The following is a 22,387-nucleotide window of genomic DNA, read 5'->3' on the forward strand; positions in this document are numbered from 1 at the left end:
CTTTCTTAAGCACCAATATCTACCTGATCACTAGCCTGGTTGATCCTTGATTTCTGTATTGCCTTTTTGTCATTCTCATTTAACTATGCTTAATGCTACGAACAAAGCTAGTGGAGGTGATGGAATTCCAGTAGAGCTATTTCAGATCCTGAAGGATGATGCTGTGAAAGTGCTGCACTCAATATGTCAGCACATTTGGAAAACTCAGCAGTGGCCACAGGACTGGAAAAGGTCAGTTTTCATTCCAATCCCAAAGAAAGACAATGCCAAAGAATGCTCAAATTACCGCACAATTGCATTCATCTCACATGCTAGTAAAGTAATGCTCAAAATTCTCCAAGTTAGGCTTCAGCAATACACGAACCGTGAACTTCTCGATATTCAAGCTGGTATTAGAAAAGGCAGAGGAACCAGAGATCAAATTGCCAACATCTGCTGAATCATCAAAAAAGCAAGAGAGTTCCAGAAAAACATCTATTTCTGCTTTATTGATTATGCTGAAGCCGTTGACAGTATGGACAACAATAAACTGTGGAAAATCCTGAAAGAGATGGGAATACAAGACCACCTAGCCTGCCTCTTAAAAATCTGTATGCAGGCCAGGAAGCAGCAGTTAGAACTGGACAGGGAACAACAGACTGGTTTCTAACAGGAAAAGGAGTACATCAAGACTGTGTATTGTCACCCTGCTTATTTAATTTCTATGTAGAGTATGTCATGAGAGACGATGGACGGGAAGAAACACAAGCTGGAATCAAGATTGCTGGGAGAAATATCAATAACCTCAGATATGCAGATGACACCACCCTTATGGCAGAAAGTGAAGAGGAGCTAAAAAGCCTCTTGATGAAAGTAAAAGAGGAGAGTGAAAAGGTTGGCTTTAAGCTCAACTTTCAGAGAACGAAGATCACGGCATCCGGTCCCATCACTCCATGGTAAACAGATGGAGAAACAGTGGAAACAGTGTCAGACTTTATTTTTGGTGGCTCCAAAATCAGTGCAGATGGTGACTGCAGCCATGAAATTAAAAGACGCTTACTCCTTGGAAGAAGAGTTATGACCAACCTAGATAGCATATTGAAAAGCAGAGACATTACTTTACCAACTAAGGTCCGTCTAGTCAAGGCTATGGTTTTTCCAGTAGTCATCTATGGATGTGAGACTTGGACTGTGAAAAAGGCTGAACACCAAAGAACTGATGCTTTTGAACTGTGGTGTTGGAGAAGACTCTTTAAACTCCCTTGCACTATGAGGAAATCCAACCAGTCCATTCTGAAGGAGATCAACCCTGGGAGTTCTTTGGAAGGAATGATGCTAAAGCTGAAACTCAGTACTTTGGCCACCTCATGTGAAGAGTAGACTCATTGGAAAAGACCCTGATGCTGAGAGGTATTGGGGGCAGGAGAAGAAGGGGCCAACCGAGGATGAGATGGCTGGATGGCATCACTGACTCGACGGACGCAAGTCTGAGTGAACTCCGGGAGTTGGTGATGGACAAGGAGGCCTGGTGTGCTGCGATTCATGGGATCTCAGAGAGTCAGACACGACTGAGCGACTGAACTGAACTGAACTGAATGCTAAAAATGCCGAAGAATTGATGCGTTTGAACTGTGGTGTTGGAGAAGACTCTTGAGAGTTCCTTGGACTGCAAGGAAATCCAACCAGTCCATTCTGAAGGAGATCAGCCCTGGGATTTCTTTGGAAGGAATGATGCTAAAGCTGAAGCTCCAGTACTTTGGCCACCTCATGCGAAGAGTTGACTCATTGGAAAAGACTCTGATGCTGGGAAGGATTGGGGGCAGGAGGAGAAGGGGATGACAGAGGATGAGATGGCTGGATGGCATCACCGACTCGATGGACGTGAGTCTGGGTGAATTCCGGGAGTTGGTGATGGACAGGGAGGCCTGGTCTGCTGAGATTCATGGGGTCTTAAAGAGTCGGACAGGACTGAGCGGCTGAACTGAACTGAATGCTAAAAAGTATTGATTCCAAATATTTCTTCCCCTCTCTTTCTTTCTTCCAGTATCTTGTAACCTTTCATTTCCACTATTTTAATAATCTCCTAACACGGGCTCCCCTGGTCTCTCAGCTGCATCAACTCCATCTTTTATAGTGTGTCATGAGGTCATTTGCAAAGTGCAAATCTCTACATGTCTGAATTGACTATTGACTTTAAATATTCATTGGTTGTATATATTCACTCTGGAATGAAATCCAAATCTTTGGTATGTGATATAAGAATTTCCATAATGCTTCTTCTAATTATTATATAGTTTCTTCTAGTTTTTTAATTTACCACAGCATAGTTCTATATATATATTTTAAGCTGGCCAAAATGTATAAAGTCCCATATAGCACTTGAAATATCATTAATCTGATAAAGATATATGTACTCTAAGACACAGACTAGCTTTTGACACTTCATGCCATAAAGAATGTAAAATAACTCATTAATAATTTTTACATAGATTACACATTGACTGGCTTAATCTCCTTGCAGTCCAAGGGACTCACAACAGTTTTCTCCAGCACCATAGTTCAAAAGCATCAGTTCTTCAGTGCTCTTTCTTCTTTATGGTCCAGCTCTCACATCTATAAATGACTACTGGAAAGCCTTGACTATGCAGACCTTTGTCAGAATATACTGTCTAGGCTTGTCATAGTTTTTTATATTACATATATTTAAATGTATATTCAGTTCAGTTCACTTCATTTGCTCAGTTGTGTCCGACTCTTTGTGATCCCAGGAATTGCAGTACATCATATATATATTTACATTACATATACATATACACATATTAAAAAAAAATAACAACAACAAAAATACTCTTCCTATTCTTAGGAATACTTTCACACTTGAATTTACCTGGAACTCAAACATTTATTCTCAGGTAAAGATCTTCAAAATCCTATGCAAGCAGGCTTGGTTAATTCCCCCTTCAGGCTGGTAGATTATCTTCCAGCTATGTGTCAACCTCATCAGTATCTTTTTTTTTTTTTTTTTAAACTATCTCTGCTGTGTTCTGCTCCCTAATGCCCACTCTCATATCTTATCTTCCCACTTTGGTATTCATATCTGACCTCTGACATGTTGATTCTTCTACCCTACACTAAAAGATAAGTCATCTTTCGATGGGAAAAACATGCTAGGAAAAACTTTGGTCACTTCTGAATTAACAAAAAGTCAAAATATGATAAACAAGTTCACTTAATAGGTCAACAGATCACAAATAAAATACAAGCTGGTATAAGATCCTGCAAAGAGTATATATGTGCATGTGTATGTGTGCATGTGTGTGTAGAAATTCTCATGGCCTGTAGAAGTGTTTATACCTTCACATGAAGGTATATAAGAATATTGCAGGAGAGGGAAATAAGGATATCAGAGGTAAATTTTTCAGAAGGATCGAGAATTTTCACAGCAGTCAGGCTAAATGTGATTGGGAAACTGTAGAGGGAAAGTTTTCTCCCCAGGTGGTGCTAGTGGTAAAGTACCTGCCTGTCAATACAGGAGATATAGGAGAACCCGAGTTCGATCCCTGGGCCTGGAATGTTCCCTGGAGGAGGGCATGGCAACGCACTCCAGTATTCTCATCTGGAGAACCCCATGGACTGACGAGCCTGGCAGGCAACAGCTCACTATGTTTCAAAGAGACAGACACTGAGGCTTATTATTATTGATATATTTCCTAATTTCTTCTTCTTAATTATATTTTAAAATTACTTTCAACTACGTTTTTGGAAAGTAAACAGACGAGAAATATGTGAATAACAGTGGTGTTGGAGAAGACTCTTGAGAGTCCCTTGGACTGCAAGGAGATCAAATAAGCCAATCCTAAAGGAGATCAACCCTGAATACACATTGGGATGACTGATACTGAAGCTGAAGCTCCAACACTTTGGCCACCTGATGTGAAGATCGGACTTATTGGGAAAAACCCTGATGCTTGGAAAGATTGAAGGCTGGAGGAGAAGGGGACAACAGAGGATGATATAGTTGAAGAGTATCACTGACTCAATGGATATGAGTTTGAGAAAACTCTGGAAGACAGTGAAGGATAGGGAAACCTGACATGCTGCAGTCCATGGGATCACAAAGAGTCAGACATGTTTGACTGAACAACAACAATATCATATTTGTTGACATCTCATTTAACTCAGTTCACTTTAAACACCATTGTGGATATTATGGAGCTAGTTAGCATGTATGTCTCGGAGAAGGCAATTCTTGCCTGAAAAAATCCCATGGATGGAGGAGCCTGGTGGGCTGCAGTCCATGGGGTCGCTAATAAGGGTCGGGCACGACTGAGTGACTTCACTTTCACTTTTCACTTTCATGCATTGGAGAAGGAAATGGCAACCCACTCCAGTGTTCTTGCCTGGAGAATCCCAGGGACAGCGGAGCCTGGTGGGCCGCTGTCTATGGGGTCGCACCGAGTCGGACACGACTGAAGTGACTTAGCAGCAGCAGCAGCAGCAGTTAGCATGTATGTCTAGTGTAGCTATACAAAAATGTTGACAAAATTTCTTTTCTCACTGTGCTCATTCTGGGGCTAAAACAAACTTATGGATAAGTGTATGAAAGAAACACTACTGTATATTCATTTTGTTTTCTCATCAGATAATATTTGAGTAACTATGATGTATGGAGCTTATGAAGGTACCAAGTGCAAGGATACAGATCTAAATAATTGCAGGTGCAGTAGCAGTGGTAGTTTGATGGTTTAGTAGCCAGCTTCTTGACCTGCATATAGATTTCTCAAGAGGCAGGTCAGATGGGTCCGGTAGTCCCATCTCTTTAAGAATTTTCTAGTTTGTGGTGATACACACAGTCAACAGCTTTGGCATAGTCAATAAAGCAGAAAAAGATGTTTTTCTGGAACTCTCTTGCTTTTTTGATGATCCAGCAGATGTTGACAATTTGGTCTCTGGTTCCTCTGTCTTTTCTAAATCCAGCTTGAACATCTGGAAGTTTACAATTCATGTATTGTTTAAGCCTGTCCTTGAGAATTTTGAGCATTACTTTACTAGTTTGTGAGATGAGTGCAATTGTGCAGTAGTTTGAGCATTCTTTGGCATTGCTTTTCTTTGGCATTAGAATGAAAACTGACTCTTTTTCCAATCCTGTGGCCACTGCTGAGTTTTTCAAATTTGCTGGCATATTGAGTATAACACTTTCATAGCATCAACTTTTAATATTTGAAATAGTTCAACTGGATGACCTTTATAAATGCATTAATAATTTCATAACAGGGTGATTAAAGGATATATAAAGTTGTAGTGATTTAACATAAAATAAAATGTTATTGAAATTAAAGATACACATTTTTACTTTAAATCTTCCAATTAAATGCTGGCTTCTATTTTTATTTTTCATTGAGATAGAAGGAAAAAAGCATCAGCTTGTCATAAAATCACACAACGATATACAGAAAAGCTAATGAAGCTTAGTTTCAGAATTTTTCACTTCCATGCATTTCTTTCCAAGTGTTTTTTCTAATTTCATATTACTTTTCTTTAAGTAAAGCTTTATATGGGACACATTCAAAGCCTTTCTGCCAACCCAAACCATGGGTTATCTTTTAAACTGGATTAGGTCTGTTAAAAGTTCTCATGGAAAAATGGATATGGCATGATACTGGATGCTTGGGGCTGGTTCACTGGGACGACCCAGAGGGATGGTACAGGGAGAGAGGAGGGAGGGGGGTTCAGGATGGGGAACACGTGTAGACCTGTGGCGGATTCATGTTGATATATGGCAAAACCAATACAATATTGTAAATTAATTAACCTCCAATTAAAATAAATACATTTACACTAATAAAACAAAAAAAAAGGCATATGTTTAAATTAGGAGATAAAAAAGGAAAAAATATGGAACTGACTTAAAAAAAAAAAAAAAAATCCATAGGCTTACATTTTCAATTTGCTAATGAATGGCAATGTCTTCCTTTTTTTTTTTTTTTTACTTTTTATTTTTACTTTATTTTACTTTATAATACTGTATTGGTTTTGCCATACATTGACATGGATCCACCACGGGTGTACATGCGATCCCAAACATGAACCCCCCTCCCACCTCCCTCCCCACAACATCCCTCCGGTGCATGGGGATGACCCAGAGGAATGTCTTCCTTTTTAAAATTCAATGGTTTTCACCAGGAAGAGGAATGAGTAAGATAGGTTCAAGTCACATTCATATGGCTTTCTTGTTTAGCTGTTAAGTCCTGTCCAACTCTTTTGAATCCCCATGGATTGTAGTCCACCAGGCTCTTCTGTCCTTGCAATTTTCCAGACAAGAATACTGGTGAGGGCTGCCATTTCCTTCACCAAGGGACCTTACCAACCTAGAGATTGAACCCATGTATTTTTCATTGCAGGAGGATATTTTTCTACCACTGGGCCACCAGGGAAGCCTGATTCACATGATATCATGCCCTTATAAAGGCTACTCTTTGTACGCTGCCTGGGAGAGTCTCCTCTCCTGGACCTTTCAGTCTTATCATTGTCAAGAAATTGAGATGATATGAAATGTTGCCCTATTTACAAGCTAACAAGTAAGTTTGCCACAGATTCCTGGATGTTAGCAGAAGACAGGCGCCTCCTGTTCACTGTGTAAAAGAGAAAGGATTTTATTATTTCACATTCAAGCAACCTGACTTTCATGTTTGTACTAGTCTCTCTAGTCCCTCATGTCCCAAGGGAGCAATGTACATTGACCCAGGCAGATTCTGCTTCAATAGTAGGTTTGTATCAAAGCCAGAGAAGCCCATCTTAGGAAACACCAAGTATTTTTGTTTATTTTTTTAATATAAATTTATTTATTTTAATTGGAGGCTAATTACTTTACAATATTGTATTGGTTTTGCCATACACCAACATGAATCTGCCATGGGTGTATACGTGTTCCCCATTCTGAACCCCCCTCCCAACTCCCTCCCCATACCAAATATTTTTTTAAAGGGACTACAGTGAAGTTGTCCCACCCTTTCCACTTCCCTGGTGGCTCAGAGGTTAAAGCATCTGCTTGCAATGCGGGAGACCTGGGTTCAATCCCTGGGCCTGTAGAAAGAAACGGCAACCCACTCCAGTATTCTTGCCTGGAGAATCCCATGGATGGAGGAGCCTGGTGGGCTACAGTCCACAGGGTTGCAAAGAGTTGGACATGACTGAGTAACTTCACTTTCATTTTCACAGTGAAGTTTGCCCAAACTTTTGTTTACGGGGATCATTATCTTTATTGTTCTGAAGAACAAAAAAATATGTCCTCTGCTCTGAGGAGAAATACTTTTTCTGCTTCCCAAGTTTGCTTTCTATACATACTGAACAGATAGCCTGAAACAAAAGCTTTCAATGTTTGTTTACAGCAGATGCGCAGAAATGCAGAGAACCAATTGAGAATTGTCTCCCAGCAATCATACCAATTTCTGTTATTCCTTTGTCTTAGAATTTAAGTTTCCTCAAGTTTAGGATAAGACTAATTATTTGTATTCTTGGTGACAAGCAGCCATCAGAATCCGTTTAATCATTCAGTGACAACTAACTTATTTCAGTGATTACTCTTTGACAAGCTAACCAATCACTGCCAGGCTCTTGCTCCTGAAAGTCAAGCAATCAGGAATTGATTATATCTAATAACCTCACTTTTGAATGCTAACAATCAACAACCGTCTCATCTGAGTAATGAAATCAGATACAAGTCATCGTTTCCTATCCTGCAAAGTAAGAGGCTTTTGTTTTACTGTCCCAGGCCTCCCCTGAGTCTCAAATGGCTGACTCAGAAGTTAATGAGTAAGAAATGCAAATACAATACTGTAAATTAATTAACCTCAAATTAAAATAAACAAATTTTTTTTATTAAAAAAATATGTGAAGATACAAAGAGTATCTGTTGGGCTGGAGAGCTGGTCACAATTTAGACCAAAAATCAGTCACATAGCAGAATCATCAAGCTTACAGTTCCCTAAAAAAAAATACATGAAGGCTTGACACATATTCATAAGTTGTTTTTTGGGGAAGAAGATTAAATCTGTAAATCATAAGCATATAGAACCCACACTGGTTGAAACCAAAAAGTTGATGATTCTTGACACTTCACCTTGATGCCAACTAACCTGAAAATTGTACAGGGGCTGATCACACACCCTGCAGCACTCTCCCTCACACTGCCTTTGAAATATCTTTCTTGAAAACCATCAATGAATTTGGGTCTTTTGAGCATGAGTTGCCTATTCTTATTTGGTGCCCTGCAATAGACCCTATATTTTCCTTCACCACAATCTGGTGTCAGTAGATGGGTTTTAATGCCCATAAACTCAAGTTTGGTCCAGTAAATGTAACAATGCTTCTACAGATGGTGTTTCTCTTTCAGCTATAAAAGTTCTCTCATACTGAATATCCATTTTCAGCACTATAATTAGAACATCAGTTCATATATTGAAGGAGACCAATTGATTAGCATAGCTCTCTTCAAAAGCATTGATTTCAGCTGTATCTTTATTTCAGGTATTATATAATAGTACTAGTATCTTCTGTCATATTTCACTTATACATTTATGTATATATTTATTGTATATTATCTCCATTTATTAGATTAGAAACTCTATGAGAATGAGGATCTTATCTGTCTTGTTATCACTGTATCCCTGACTAGTTCAATATCCTGAGTAAGATGTTAGTAAATATTTACTAAACAGTTGAAATCATTATGTAATTAATTTGATGTTTAAGTTTGTAAGATATGTGACCATAAAAAACTATGCCAATTGAAAGTGCAGTTACTGAACACAGTTTCACATCTACTTTGGGATGTATGTGAATTCAAGTGATGCTTAAAAGATTAAAAGTATAGGAAGATTTTAGAGTCTCTCTGAACTCATGATAAAATAAAATATATAATATAGGATTAAGGCTGTTGGAAAGCAGAGAGGATGAAAATACGTGGTCATAAAATATATAATATTAGGATTTTAGGATGCAAAATAATTGGCAGAAGCTAGAGATAGTAGTGCTAACCAGCAGAACTTTATAAAGTGATGAAAAGAGCCACATGTATCTGTTTAGAACTTCAAATGCACCTAGAGTAATTGAGGGAAAGGGGTGGATTTTTAATTTTATTCTCTTTCACTAAAACTCAAGTAGCTTCATGTAGTTAGTAGCTACAGTGTTGAGCAGTGCAGATCTACAGAGTTTTTGAAATTTCTGTTTTGGATCTCTTTTAAAGTTGGACACAAGTTCTGAATCACATTTAAGTAATAGTCCAATCTAGACTGTAGATAACAGAAATAGATCACTGAAATGCAGTGAAGGAAAGGTTACTGATGCAAAGAAGGCCATGAAATAATGAAATTTATTTGCAAGGATGAACAGCTATATTGCCATAGATTCACATAAAATGACAGAAGTTACATCCCCCTTGTTTCTCAATCCTGCTCTCTGAAGTTGGCTTTCTGAATAAAATAAAAGCAATAAAATAAATAAAATATCTTTCTGCCTTGGTTCTTTTAGCTTCAGAATCAGGCTAAGAGAAGATCCTTAGCATGGGATTTGAGAATTGGATTAATGAGAAGATAAGAGGCAGGAAGGCTAGGGGTCCCCAAACGGAGGAAATAGGCTGAGTGTCAGACTTCTTTTTTTTTTTTTTTTTTAACTCTCTCTTAAGTGGCAGGAGGAGACAAACAACATGCCAGCCTCTTTTCTTTTTCTTTTTTTTTTTTGTTTACATTCTCTATACAAAACTAAAAAGGAGGTTTCTTTTCAAAATTCCGTGGTGCCATGATGACATCTGGTTCCACCTGGACTTAACTTTTCTCAAACTTTAAGATAACCAATGCATTTTTCTTATGGAAATATTTTTCTTAAGCAATGATAATAAACTATGTATTTAACTTAGACTCTTTCTTCAAATCTGTTCCACCTAAGACTCAGAATTGATAATGGCTCAACAAAGCAGTATGTTTTATTCATGGAAATGTTCTCTTAAGCTATGTTAAGCAAATACTTAGTGAGCAATATATTCGCTTGGAAATCTGCTTGCCTTTAAGAGCCATGTCAGTTGTTTCAAGGCCTGGGATGACTCACCTTGTGCATGTTGTGGGTGACGGGCCTGGTGCCACTCTCTGAGTTTTGAGACATTTCCTTTCTCTAATTAGCAACTTGTTAATAGGTATATAACTTCTTGCTAAAAACTAGCAAGGGGACACTCTTTCTGCCCCCTTCGGATATCTGTGTCAGAAGATTTCTCTGTTTCTTTTATACTTTAATAAAACTTTATTACACAAAACTCTTAGGAATCAAGCCTCATCACTGGTCCAGGATCAAACTTCTCTCCTCCAGAGGCCAAGAATCCTGGTGTCTTTCACAACACATAATGACAACGTTTGTTTACTCCCCATTTTGTGTCTTATAAAGAACTCCAGGGAAGAAAAGTGTGAGTAATGAATTATAAGACTTTCAAATACTCCAGTGTTGAAAAAAACCTCATGGATCATTTATGTTAAAACTTAATTAAACATCTCAAGTAAATTTGTGTATAATTAAAATTCTATTGACTTTTTTTTTTTTTTACTTTACCTCAATGTGAGGTTGAAAATGCAGCTTGATATAATCACTTTAATAAACAAGCTTTTTAGAAGCTACTAAATATTTACACGCCATTTCAAATCTTTGGCACAGAATTTCCCTTTCATTCAGCAGTCATGTCATTATACATGTCATTGAGATATATTACACTCCTCTGTATAGAGCAAAACTCACTGATGTTGCAAAGTAAATGAGCATAGTCACTTCTGCAGAGATTTGGTGCCTGTTGATAATCTGAATGTTGGTGTTATGGAAGACAGAGACATGGTAGCAAAAGTGGTGGAGTATAATGTAATTAGTATATGTGCTGAGTAGCATAAAGATTATTTACTGTTGGCTGACTTGGGCGAGGCCTTAAATCCTTTTAGTCTCTGTTTCTTAATCTATGAACTAAGATAAAAGAAATAAAAATGATTACACATAACTCTATGTAAAATACATAAACAATGAGGACTTACTGTATAACAGAGGGAATTATATTCAATATCTTATATTAATCTCTAGGTTTCAAAATAACCTGAAAAGATCTATAACTATTTATAAATCTATCTATATCTATTAAATGATTTATTTATCATTTCTGAATCACTTTTCTATACACATGAAACAAACACAATATTGTAAATTAATTATATTTCAGCAAAATATAAAAGTTAAAAATGAAACAATAGCATATGCTCATTAATAAGCACATGATCACATTTATTAAAACTGAATAAATGAATTGATGCATTAGTGATTCCAATTCAGCAATGGTTAAAGAAATGGCAGAAATAGAGGGAAACAACCAACCAAACAAACAAAACCCTTCTTGCTTTTTAACATGGATTTTTCAAAACAAAACAATTGACACAGGAAAAATTTGCTAAGTACTTTGCTGTTGCTACCCCTCACCTAAATGAGATAAATAATAATCGTTTTATTTTAAGAAAAGATTCTTTACAGGGACATTCTGCATATTTCAGAGCTCAAAAGCAGTGCTATGTTTCCTCAGTCTAAGCCCTTTTCTTTCACAATGCAGGGTTTCTGAAATGAAGACTCATGTTATGCATGATGTTACAGGTAATGCAGTACTGAGTGAACTGATGGATTATCTAACAATCTGTAGCACCTTAGAATTAAGGAGAACCAACCTGTTTTAGTGAGAAAAGATATTCACATCCACAAAACTTTTTTGTTCAAAGAAATATAACTTTATTTTTCAAAGTTCAATTTGTTTTCTAACTCTAAGCAGTCTTTCTGTTTGATGCATAAAAGCAACATAGTCATTTTGTTGTCAGGGAAATCACATTTTAAGATTTCTTAGCCATTGGGGTGTTTTATTTCAAGAACTGAACTCTCCTTACTGTTTTACCCCTAATGTAGATTAAGAAGAGACTTATGTCTTTACTCCATTGTATATTCTTGCCTCCTTTGTCAAAGATAAGGTGTCCATATGTGTGTGGATTTATCTCTGGGCTTTCTATTTTGTTCCATTGATCTATAGGTCTGTCTTTGTGCCAGTACCATACTGTTTTGATGACTGTGGCTTTGTAGTAGAGCCTGAAGTCAGGCAAGTTGATTCCTCCAGTTCCATTCTTCTTTCTCAAGATTGCTTTGGCAATTCGAGGTTTTTTGTATTTCCATACAAATCTTAACAAGGGGTGCTGGGAAAACTGGTCAACCACTTGTAAAAGAATGAAACTAGATCACTTTCTAACACCGCACACAAAAATAAACTCAAAATGGATTAAAGATCTAAATGTAAGACCAGAAACTATAAAACTCCTAGAGGAGAACATAGGCAAAACACTCTCCGACATAAATCACAGCAGGATCCTCTATGATCCACCTCCCAGATTCTGAATGGGAGAAAATAATAGCAAATGAAGCAACTGACAAACAACTAATCTCAAAAATATACAAGCAACTTATGCAGCTCAATTCCAGAAAAATAAACGACCCAATCAAAAAATGGGCCAAAGAACTATATAGACATTTCTCCAAAGAAGACATACGGATGGCTAACAAACACATGAAAAGATGCTCAACATCACTCATTATCAGAGAAATGCAAATCAAAACCACAATGAGGTACCACTTCACACCAGTCAGAATGGCTGCGATCCAGAAATCTGCAAGCAATAAATGCTGGAGAGGGTGTGGAGAAAAGGGAACCCTCCTACACTGTTGGTGGGAATGCAAACTAGTACAGCCACTATGGAGAACAGTGTGGAGATTCCTTTAAAAATTGCAAATAGAACTACCTTATGACCCAGCAATCCCACTGCTGGGCATACACACCGAGGAAACCGGAATTGAAAGAGACACATGTACCCCAATGTTCATCGCAGCACTGTTTATAATAGCCAGGACATGGAAACAACCTAGATGTCCATCAGCAGATGAATGGATAAGAAAGCTGTGGTACATATACACAATGGAGTATTACTCAGCCGTTAAAAAGAATTCATTTGAATCAGTTCTGATGAGATGGATGAAACTGGAGCCGATTATACAGAGTGAAGTAAGCCAGAAAGAAAAACACCAATACAGTATACTAACACATATATATGGAATTTAGAAAGATGGCAATGACGACCCTGTATGCAAGACAGGAAAAAAGACACAGCTGTGTATAACGGACTTTTGGACTCAGAGGGAGAGGGAAAGGGTGGGATGATTTGGGAGAATGGCATTCTATCATGTATACTATCATGTAAGAATTGAATTGCCAGTCTATGTCTGACGCAGGATATAGCATGCTTGGGGCTGGTGCATGGGGATGACCCACAGAGATGTTATGGGGAGGGAGGTGGGAGTGGAGTTCATGTTTGGGAACACATGTAAGAATTAAAGATTTTAAAATTAAAAAAAAAAAATTAAAATTAAAATTAAAAAAAAGAGGAGACATGCAAATGTTACCTTGATGGTGGGAGGAAAGATGGTGGTTCTGATTAATCTCTTTTCCAATATGAGTTGTCTTGTTTTCCCAAATGATCAGAGTTTAAAGTGCTTATAATTCTCTACCCACTGTCTTTTGAAGACTTTCAGTCAAGGAAGCCCATCTCTAGACCTTTTCATGAGTAACATGGTGGATTATTCTTCTTAGATTGAACCATAATAGTCTACCTACTGGATCTTGGTTATTTAAGAGAAAAGACCTACCTCCCAGTGATTATAAAGTTGCTGAATCACAGGCCCAAATGAGATCACTTAAAAGTAATTGTTATGGATTTCTGTACAGAATGTAGTCATTGTCTACTGCAGCCATGAAAATAATACATTTATATACTACTATTTCTATCCTTGAAAAGTGATTAGAATACCCTCAGGATATTTTCCCAGTATTATTTTACTGATACGAGTGTATTGATTAATGAGAAAATTGTTTTCTTCTGATTAATGAAAAACTCTTGTCTTAGGTTATGAAGATACAGGTATTAAAGTGAAAAACGTATAATCCAGTCAGTCTATATAGATCAAAGCTGCTTAAATACACATTTCAGAAGAAAAAAAAATTTTTTAATTTGGGTTTTCACTAACAAGTAGGAAACATTAAAAGTACTAACACTTTAATATATAATTTGCCAGGTTTCTGAAAATTGTAAGAAAATTCTTAAAAATAATAAATAATTTTTAAAAGTTTGTTGAAGGATATAAATAAAGCCCAGTATATTAAGCAAGCAAAGAAATGATTTAAGAGCTTCAAACAAACAACAAATAAAAAGGGAAAACAATGACTAAATTTAGGACAATAGAATAAATCAATCTAATATATAATGTATAATATGCATGCCTGTGTGTTAGACATAGAAGAGTAAGAAACCTTGGCAAAGCTCTAGTTGGAGATTTACCTCATATTTGGTGAATCAGAGCAAAACTATGGAAATTCACTATTAAACATCTGATACTGATGTAAATGAGTTGTAAATTTATTAAAAACCTTCAACTTTGAAGACTACTTTCTTTGATTTCTGTTGATAATGTCAGGAGAGTGTGCAATACCCTTGGTTCTTTCTCGCTGCAGCAAAAATTTGAAATTGGCAGAACAGCATTACAGTTCAGTTACAGCTCAGCTTTTGGAAAGCAAAGGATGCTGCACCCTCGAGGCATGAGGGTTGGCCAACCTTAAAAGATGCAAAGACAAGAGAGCGGCTCAAGTTTGGTTCCCCTTTATATATATATATATATATATATATATATATTTCTTTTTCTTTTTTTCTCCTCCCCCTTAACCTGCTCTATGTAAACTGGTCTAGTCAGGAGGGCTGTGTTTTTCATCTCAGGTTCTCCCTCTGGTCTTCGAATCTTCCTTTGTTCTATTTTCCCAGGCTTTTCCTTTCTTTGTCTTTTAGCCACCACCATTTTGGACTCCTTTTTCCTGTACTATCTACCTTACATTCTCCCCTCAAGAGATGGGAGGCCAAATTTTTTGGGAATAGGGACATCAAGGTCTCTCTGGATACTTCCTGCTGAGCTGGGATGGCGAGAGGCATTGGGATTCCTCTTGATTAATATCAAGCCTTAGAGTCCTTATAGTGGTGTCCATCTAAGGGTGAGTGATATTTTCCATGGTCGGGGTAGTTTTATATATCTTTGTTGAACTGGTGCTGCATGTTGTAACTTCTTGACCTAGGCAGAGACAAATATGGGTTAGACAATCAGTAATACATGGGGCAGCACAAATATTGTGATAACAGGGATTAGTAGGGGCACTGGTCAACTCCAAATTCTCCCCTGCCAGGAGAAGGATCCCCTAAAGAGATATTGTAGCCACAACTAGAACTATCCAGCTCATTCCTTGAGATCCTGTAGGATATGGAAATTTTTCTTTAGGACTGTGAGACCTTCTTTAACTTAGCTGGAGGTATTTATTTGATATCTGAAGATTCTTTGATCAGGCATCCACAAATGGCCTCTCCAATTCAAGAGTTGTTTCACTTGGTGGTGGTAAATGTAGTTAATTTGTCCCCAAGAGAGAATTTTAAAACATCTTCTATCAGGACTGCATTATATGCAAGATTTCAAAGGCAGGGAAATATCTCTTCCCAAAAAGGAAGTAAGACACTCAGGCACCCTCAAAAACTGGAGGGAAAATATTTGTCCATCCCAGCAACAAAGTGCTCAGGTGAATCATTTTGTAATTGGTTTTCTTGTAACACCCAAAATGGCACAGGTTTGGGAGGAGAAGACTCTTGAGCAGGAGATCAAGACAGTGTGAGCAGTCCCTGTTTCAACCTAGAAACCAGTTTCAGACCTACCTACCACATCCAGGTGCACCCTTGGCTCCAGCCTCATCATGGTTATCTGTGACAGGTGAGCTGGATGAAACTACAGTCCTGTTGAATCATTGTGAGGGAAGGCTTGGAGCTTGATCTTGAGGTTCTTGGGCACCATGTGTAGAGTGTCACCCAATGTCCCAATTGATGGCATTTGTAGCAAGCAGTTTAAGGAGACTTTCCGCAGTTTGGACACTCTCTGGCCCAATGTCTTGCCTGTCTACAGATTAGGCATTTACCTTGTGCCTTGGCTGCCTGATGGCTCAGATGGTAAAGTTTCTGCCTGCAATGCAGGAGACCCGGGTTCGATCCCTGGGTTGGGAAGATTCCCTGGAGAAGGAAATGGCAATCCACTCCAGTACTCTTGTCTGGAAAATTCCATGGACGGAGGAGTCTGGTAGGCTACAGCCGATGGGGTCGCAGAGTTGGACATGACTGAGTGACTTCCTTTTCTTTCTTTTTGTCCCTTAAGAACTCAGGGTTTACCATAGGGCTTTCCTGGAGGGAGAACAGCATCAGGGCATGCTGTATTTCTTTCCTTTTCTCCCTTTCCTGGACCTTGGCCTCCCTCTGCTGTTCTCTGTTATAAAATTATTGGTGGGGGTCTGGACTATCTCATCTAAAGAGGCAGCAGGGTACCACTGCTCTAGCTGTTGTAACTTTATCCTGATGTCTGATGCACATTGGGATAGGAATTTGTCCTTTAAAATCACCTGTCCCTCATAAGATTCTGATTCTAGATTGATAAACTTTGTAGGTCTTCTTTTAGCCTTTCCAGAAAGGCAATGGTATTCTCATTGGGCTCCTGAGTCATTGCTGAGACCTGGGCATATCTGATTCCTTTTTGCTAGGCTGTTTTTAGTCCTGCCTTTACACAGATCAGAAAATGATCCCTTTTCCAGTTGTGCTCAGGGTCATTGTAACTCCAATTAGGATCTGAGAAGAGGACCACAGTTTCCCAAATGAGTATTTATCACTTGACATGTGAAGCCCTATTGCATACCTTGATGCTTCCTTTAAGATGCTAGTATACGCAGGGTCAGATAAAGTTAGACTAAATATGACCATGATGTCCTTCCACGTCAAGTCAATACAAAGGTAATGTGTTGGAATGTATCTATATATTTGCCTGGGTCATCTGTATAGCTTCCCAGGTCTTGTTTGATCTGTCTTAGTTCTAAGAGCAAGAAGGGCTTATGGAACTGGGTTGGTCTGAATTTTCTTCCAGTTCAGCTAAGAGACGTACTCGAGTTGCCTTTTGTGGAGGGGGTGCTCTCATATATGGGGGCATGTTTGGATATAAGAAAGAAGCACCAGGCAACCCGGGACCCATGGGAGGTTAGCCTTCATGGGGGTTTCCTTCTCTTGGTTGTCTGTGCCTAACACTGATTGCCTAGTAGACTCACTTTTAGGGCATACAACAATCCCATACTTAAAAGAGAGTTCCTTCGTATCTCACTGAGAAGAAAATTTGGACATAGGGGATCTCTATTTTTTTCTCTTGCCTTTTGCAGAATAAGTCTAGGGTCAGGATTGTATTGTAATTTAAACTCCCATCCTCAGGCCAATGTTCATTATCCCCCAGAGGATACCGTGGCCATGCAGTGGCACAAAATAATTTTAAGTGACTTCTCCTTAGAATTAGAGGACCAAACAGTTTCCAGTTTTCAAAGATGCATCTCAAGTGTGTCTGTTAGGAAGTGGATTGGTTATTTCCCATCTGAAAGACAGTGATGGCCGAGAGAAAAAGGAAAAAAAAAAAAAATGAATAGGTCTTCTATTTTACGGGTGGACTTCTTTAGGAATGAGTCTTTTTAAAGTTTATCCTACCAAGTACTGTTTCAACCTGACAGTCAGGCGTCCTCAGGTCGGGGTGCAGATCCTCAGGCAGGTTGAGGCATGACAGCCTCCTGGGGACTGAAATCCCAGACAGATCAAGGCAGATCGGCCTCCTGAAAATTGGGTCCCTGGACAGGTCAAGGCATGTTGAAGCAGGTCAACCTCCTAGGACACCCAGGCTGGAGTTGGGCATCCCCAAAGTCTCCAGCATGACTAGTGCTGGGTAGGATTAAGGAGTTGTAATCTTAACTCATTGCTGCTTTGTCCACCACAGATGGGAATAGATATCATGATATAAAGCTATCCAAGCCTGTGCCCTGAGATTGGGAACCTGACGAAAAAGCCATGGTTCCTTATTCTCTTATTGTTCTATGGGAATATAAGTCACTGATTTCCTGCCCTAGTTATCCATTAGAACAGTTTAGGGTGTTTCCAATGGTAAACATTTCATTGTCATAGACCCACTTTAGGTAATAACAGAGGTAATGACACAGGAGTGGTTTATCTGGTCTTGTTAAGGGCATGAGGAGTATTTTAATAATAAGCACAGTGGAGCCTACAAGAGGGCAAGGTCCTGGTTGTAGGAGTAAGTAAGTGGCTTTAAAACAAACTGTTAAGAGGCAATAGACCAGGTGTTTCATAAAAGTGGAGTGAAGATTTGATCCAGGGGTATGCTTGTAACTTTGGGAGAAGTGTGGTAAGGGTTTGAGCCCAAATAGCCTGCAGGGCTAACTCCCAAAGTGGCAAACATTATCCTTGGAAGTCCAACTGCCCTTGAAGGGATGCCATCAACAGATGGACTTCTAGCAGACATTGTGTGCCTGTCACCCACCTTAGCAGGTTCACTGAGAGGTGCTGTTTTTGCACATGTTGTAAGAAATGTGGAAGATGAATGCCTGAATATCTAGAGGGATTGGATATTATACAGTATTTCCCTCCCAAAGGCTAGCTATTTTCTGGCTGTCCCTCCAGAATATTGTAGAGGCAACACTGTGGGCCTGAACAGGGATCAGGAAAAAGCATGAAACAGGAGGGAAGGGGGGCAGGGCACAAGTTTTGAAAGAATGACATAGCCCAAGGGCATAACATAAACTGATTAAAATAAAATGGGTCCAAGATGACAGACAAATCAATTTCAACTAAACCTTGATTCTCAATCTGCACACTAAATGACACACCCAGAGTTGCCAGGACAGTTCCAAGGCAGGATCATAAGACCAAGGAGTGGGTGGTTCCCCAATTGTTGGAATGATCTCTCACTCATTAGCATATGAAATCACCCAGCCCGTAAAAAACTAACCAAACCACATGCCATGGTCACTGCACTTGCCCTCTGTGAGGGCCCACACTCTTGGTGTGTGCTTCTCTCTCAATCTGAACAAATCTACCTCTTATCTATTGCTGTGTTTGTCATGGAATCGTTTTGCAATGAGACATCAAGAGCCTGAGCTTCATTAGGTCCTGAAACCAGATGCCATGAGGATTGGTTAGGCTAAAGTCCCAGTGAAATATGATTGAGTGACTAAGCATAGCACAGAGTCCCTGCCACACAGGTTTGAGTCCCAATATTAGGTAAACAGTTTCAAGCACAATTTTTGGAAGTGGAAAGATGATGACCTGCCCAATCAATCAGTGACCTAGATATAGAAAAGAGCTGATGCACAGGAGGAAGAAAACGGGGAAAACGTGCTGAGGAATCCCCTTCATAACCTGCCAGAAAATCTGCTAAATGCATGACCTGTGCTCATAATTTTCATTGGCCTGATCCTTGGCAAATAGGAGGTTAAGGACATCTCTGGTGGTCTAGTGGCTAGGTCTCTGCACTCTCAATGTGGGGGACCTGGGTTCAATTCCTGGTCAAGGATCTAGATTCTACATGCCTCCAGTAAGTTTTCACATGCTACAAATAAAGAACTCACATGGTGCAACTAAGAAACTGGCACAGCCAAAGAAGTAAATATATATGTGTATATATATATATATATATATATGTATGTATATGTATATATACATATATATTAAAAAATATATTCAAATACTTCAGCACCCCAAAATAAATATGTTCCACACAAACATTTAATGAAGTACATTTAATGAAAGTTTGCACACAGGAAGGAAGATATTGAAATTTATCATTAAAAATCAAAGCCAAAATAGAGCAAATTAAATTACAAAAGCCTAAGAGTTAGAACTGGACATGGAACAACAGACTGGTTCCAAATAAGAAAAGGAGTCCGTGAAGGGTGTAAATTGTCACCCTGCTTATTTAACTTATATGCGGAGTACATCATGACAAACGCTGGGCTGGAAGAAGCACAAGCTGGAATCAAGATTGCCAGGAGAAATATCAATAACCTCAGATATGCAGGTGACACCACCCTTATGGCAGAAAGTGAAGAGGAGTTAAAAAGCTTCTTGATGAAAGTTAAAGAGGAGAGTGAATAAGTTGGCTTAAAGCTCAACATTCAGAAAATGAAGATCATGACATCTGGTCCCATCACTTCATGGGAAATAGATGGGGAAACAGTGGAAACAGTGTCAGACTATTTTTCTGGGCCCTGAAATCACTGGAGACTGTGACTGCAGCCGTGATATTAAAAGACGCTTATTCCTTGGAAGAAAAGTTATGACCAACCTAGAGAGCATATTAAAAAGCAGAGACATTACTTTGCCAACAAAGGTCTGTCTAGTCAAGGCTATGGTTTTTCCAGTGGTCATGTATGAATGTGAGAGTTGGACTGTGAAGAAAGTGAGCCCTGAAGAATTTATGCTTTTGAACTGCGGTGTTGGAGAAGACTCTTGAGAGTCCCTTGGACTGCAAGGAGATCCAACCAGTACATTCTGACGGAGATCAGCCATGGGATTTCTTTGGAAAGAATGATGATAAAGCTGAAACTCCAGTACTTTGGCCACCTCTTGCGAAGAGTTGACTCACTGTAAAAGACTCTGATGCTTGGAGGGATTGGGGGCAGGAGGAAAAGGGGAGGGCAGAGGATGAGGTGGCTGGATGGCATCACTGACTCGATGGATGTGAGTTTGAGTGAACTCCGGGAGATGGTGATGGACAGAGAGGCCTGGCAGGCTGTGATTCATGGGGGTCTCAGAGTCGGACACGACTGAGCAACTGAACTGAACTGAACTGAACTGAAGATTTAATTTTATTTATTTATTTTTTATAATTTTGTCTTGTAGTTTCTCAATTTGTGGGAAGAAAATTGTGACAGAAGCCTTATTTTGAATGAAATAATTTTATGAATCATTTTGAAATATAATTTAATTAATCACATATTAATATGGCATCTAAAATTGCAAATCATTCAAAATACTGCTACTAATCAGAGACTATTTATTTTATGTTACATTTTCCACTTTAAAAAGCTTCTAAAACTGGCAATTAAGGAATGTCAAGTCAGGACATTGAAAGATGTGGAGGAAAAGTGCCTGCAAAAATCATAGGGCTGGTAGTACTGTTAATTTTTGGGGAAAGAAAGTGAAGTCGCTCAGTCGTGTCCGACTCTTTGCGACCCCATGGACTGTAGCCTACCATGCTTCTCCCTCCATGGGATTCTCCAGGCAAGAGTACTGGAGTGGGTTGCCATTTCCTTCTCCAGAGGATCTTCCCAACCCAGGGATTGAACCCAGGTCTCCTGCATTTCAGGCAGACGCTTTAACCTCTGAGCCACCAAGGAAACTTATGTATAAGAATAACAAAAGGGTGAGGACCCCTGACATGCAACTTGTATGAGCCAGAAGACCACTTTATGAAAAGGTAATACATAGCTAAGCAGCAGTTTGAACATAGGCTAGAAACAGAATTCCAGAGATGTTTCAGTGCTCACTCAGAGCATGTATGTTATGCAGCAGGGACCTCATTGAGTATATTTAGGACATCAACTGATGTGGTGAGGATTTACAGGTGGATGGCAACCGGAGTATATTGGCTTTTAAAATCCATTTAAGCTTTTCACTTTCCGGGGCGGGGCGGGGCGGGGGGCGGGGGGGGGGGGGGGGAGACGGGTCTCTCTTGCCCTGATGAGGGTTAGCACTCATGCTCTGATGAAAGAAAGATACTTCAGAGTCCTTGACCTCAGACAAAAATGGATACGGTTTTCACTATCTTTTAGTAGTTTCTAGTAAATTTTCTATCTCCATCCCTGTAAATTTACTATATAAAATGCATGGTGTTGCTTCTTATCAGAACTTCTTTCTTATTAAGTGGAATTTTCATTCTGCCAGAAATCTAAGATATTAAGATAAATAAGGGGACATCACAGAGACCAAAGGTATGGAAATAAAATATTGTAAATGGACAGAGTAGGAAGACAACATTAAGTATCTGTCTCATGTAACCCATCGGAAAAATAGTTCTTGTGAAGCAAATAAAATAAAATAAAATAAATCTAGTTTCTTCTCTGTTTCACAAGATAAGCTTTAAACTCAAACCAGAACTGAAGGAATTCATAAAGAGAAACTATAAATGAACACTATGACCTGTGAAATAATATTTACTAGTTTGAAAGGAATGACCTCATCAAAGTATATGATTTGCAACAAAGAATATGAAGCACAATATGATTTTTTTTTTTTTTTTTTTTTTTTGGTCAGGTTTCTGGTCTGGCACAATTATTTTGTGACTGTAGTAAAATAAAATAATTCATTATGCAAAATCATTAGGCAGCCTACTCTCTCAAATATTCAATATGTAA

The 22,387-nt window shown here is 38.8% G+C and overlaps 1 non-coding gene across 1 annotated transcript; it reads right to left on the reverse strand.

Annotated features, from left to right (window-relative positions):
* Positions 1-21,298: 21,298 nt before the first annotated feature.
* TRNAF-GAA (transfer RNA phenylalanine (anticodon GAA)) lies at positions 21,299-21,370 on the reverse strand. Its single transcript has one exon. It is a non-coding gene; the product is annotated as a tRNA-Phe (tRNA).
* Positions 21,371-22,387: the final 1,017 nt, after the last annotated feature.

The sequence above is a fragment of the Budorcas taxicolor genome, chromosome 14 (genome assembly GCF_023091745.1).
Source record: "Budorcas taxicolor isolate Tak-1 chromosome 14, Takin1.1, whole genome shotgun sequence".
Lineage (NCBI taxonomy): Eukaryota > Metazoa > Chordata > Mammalia > Artiodactyla > Bovidae > Budorcas > Budorcas taxicolor.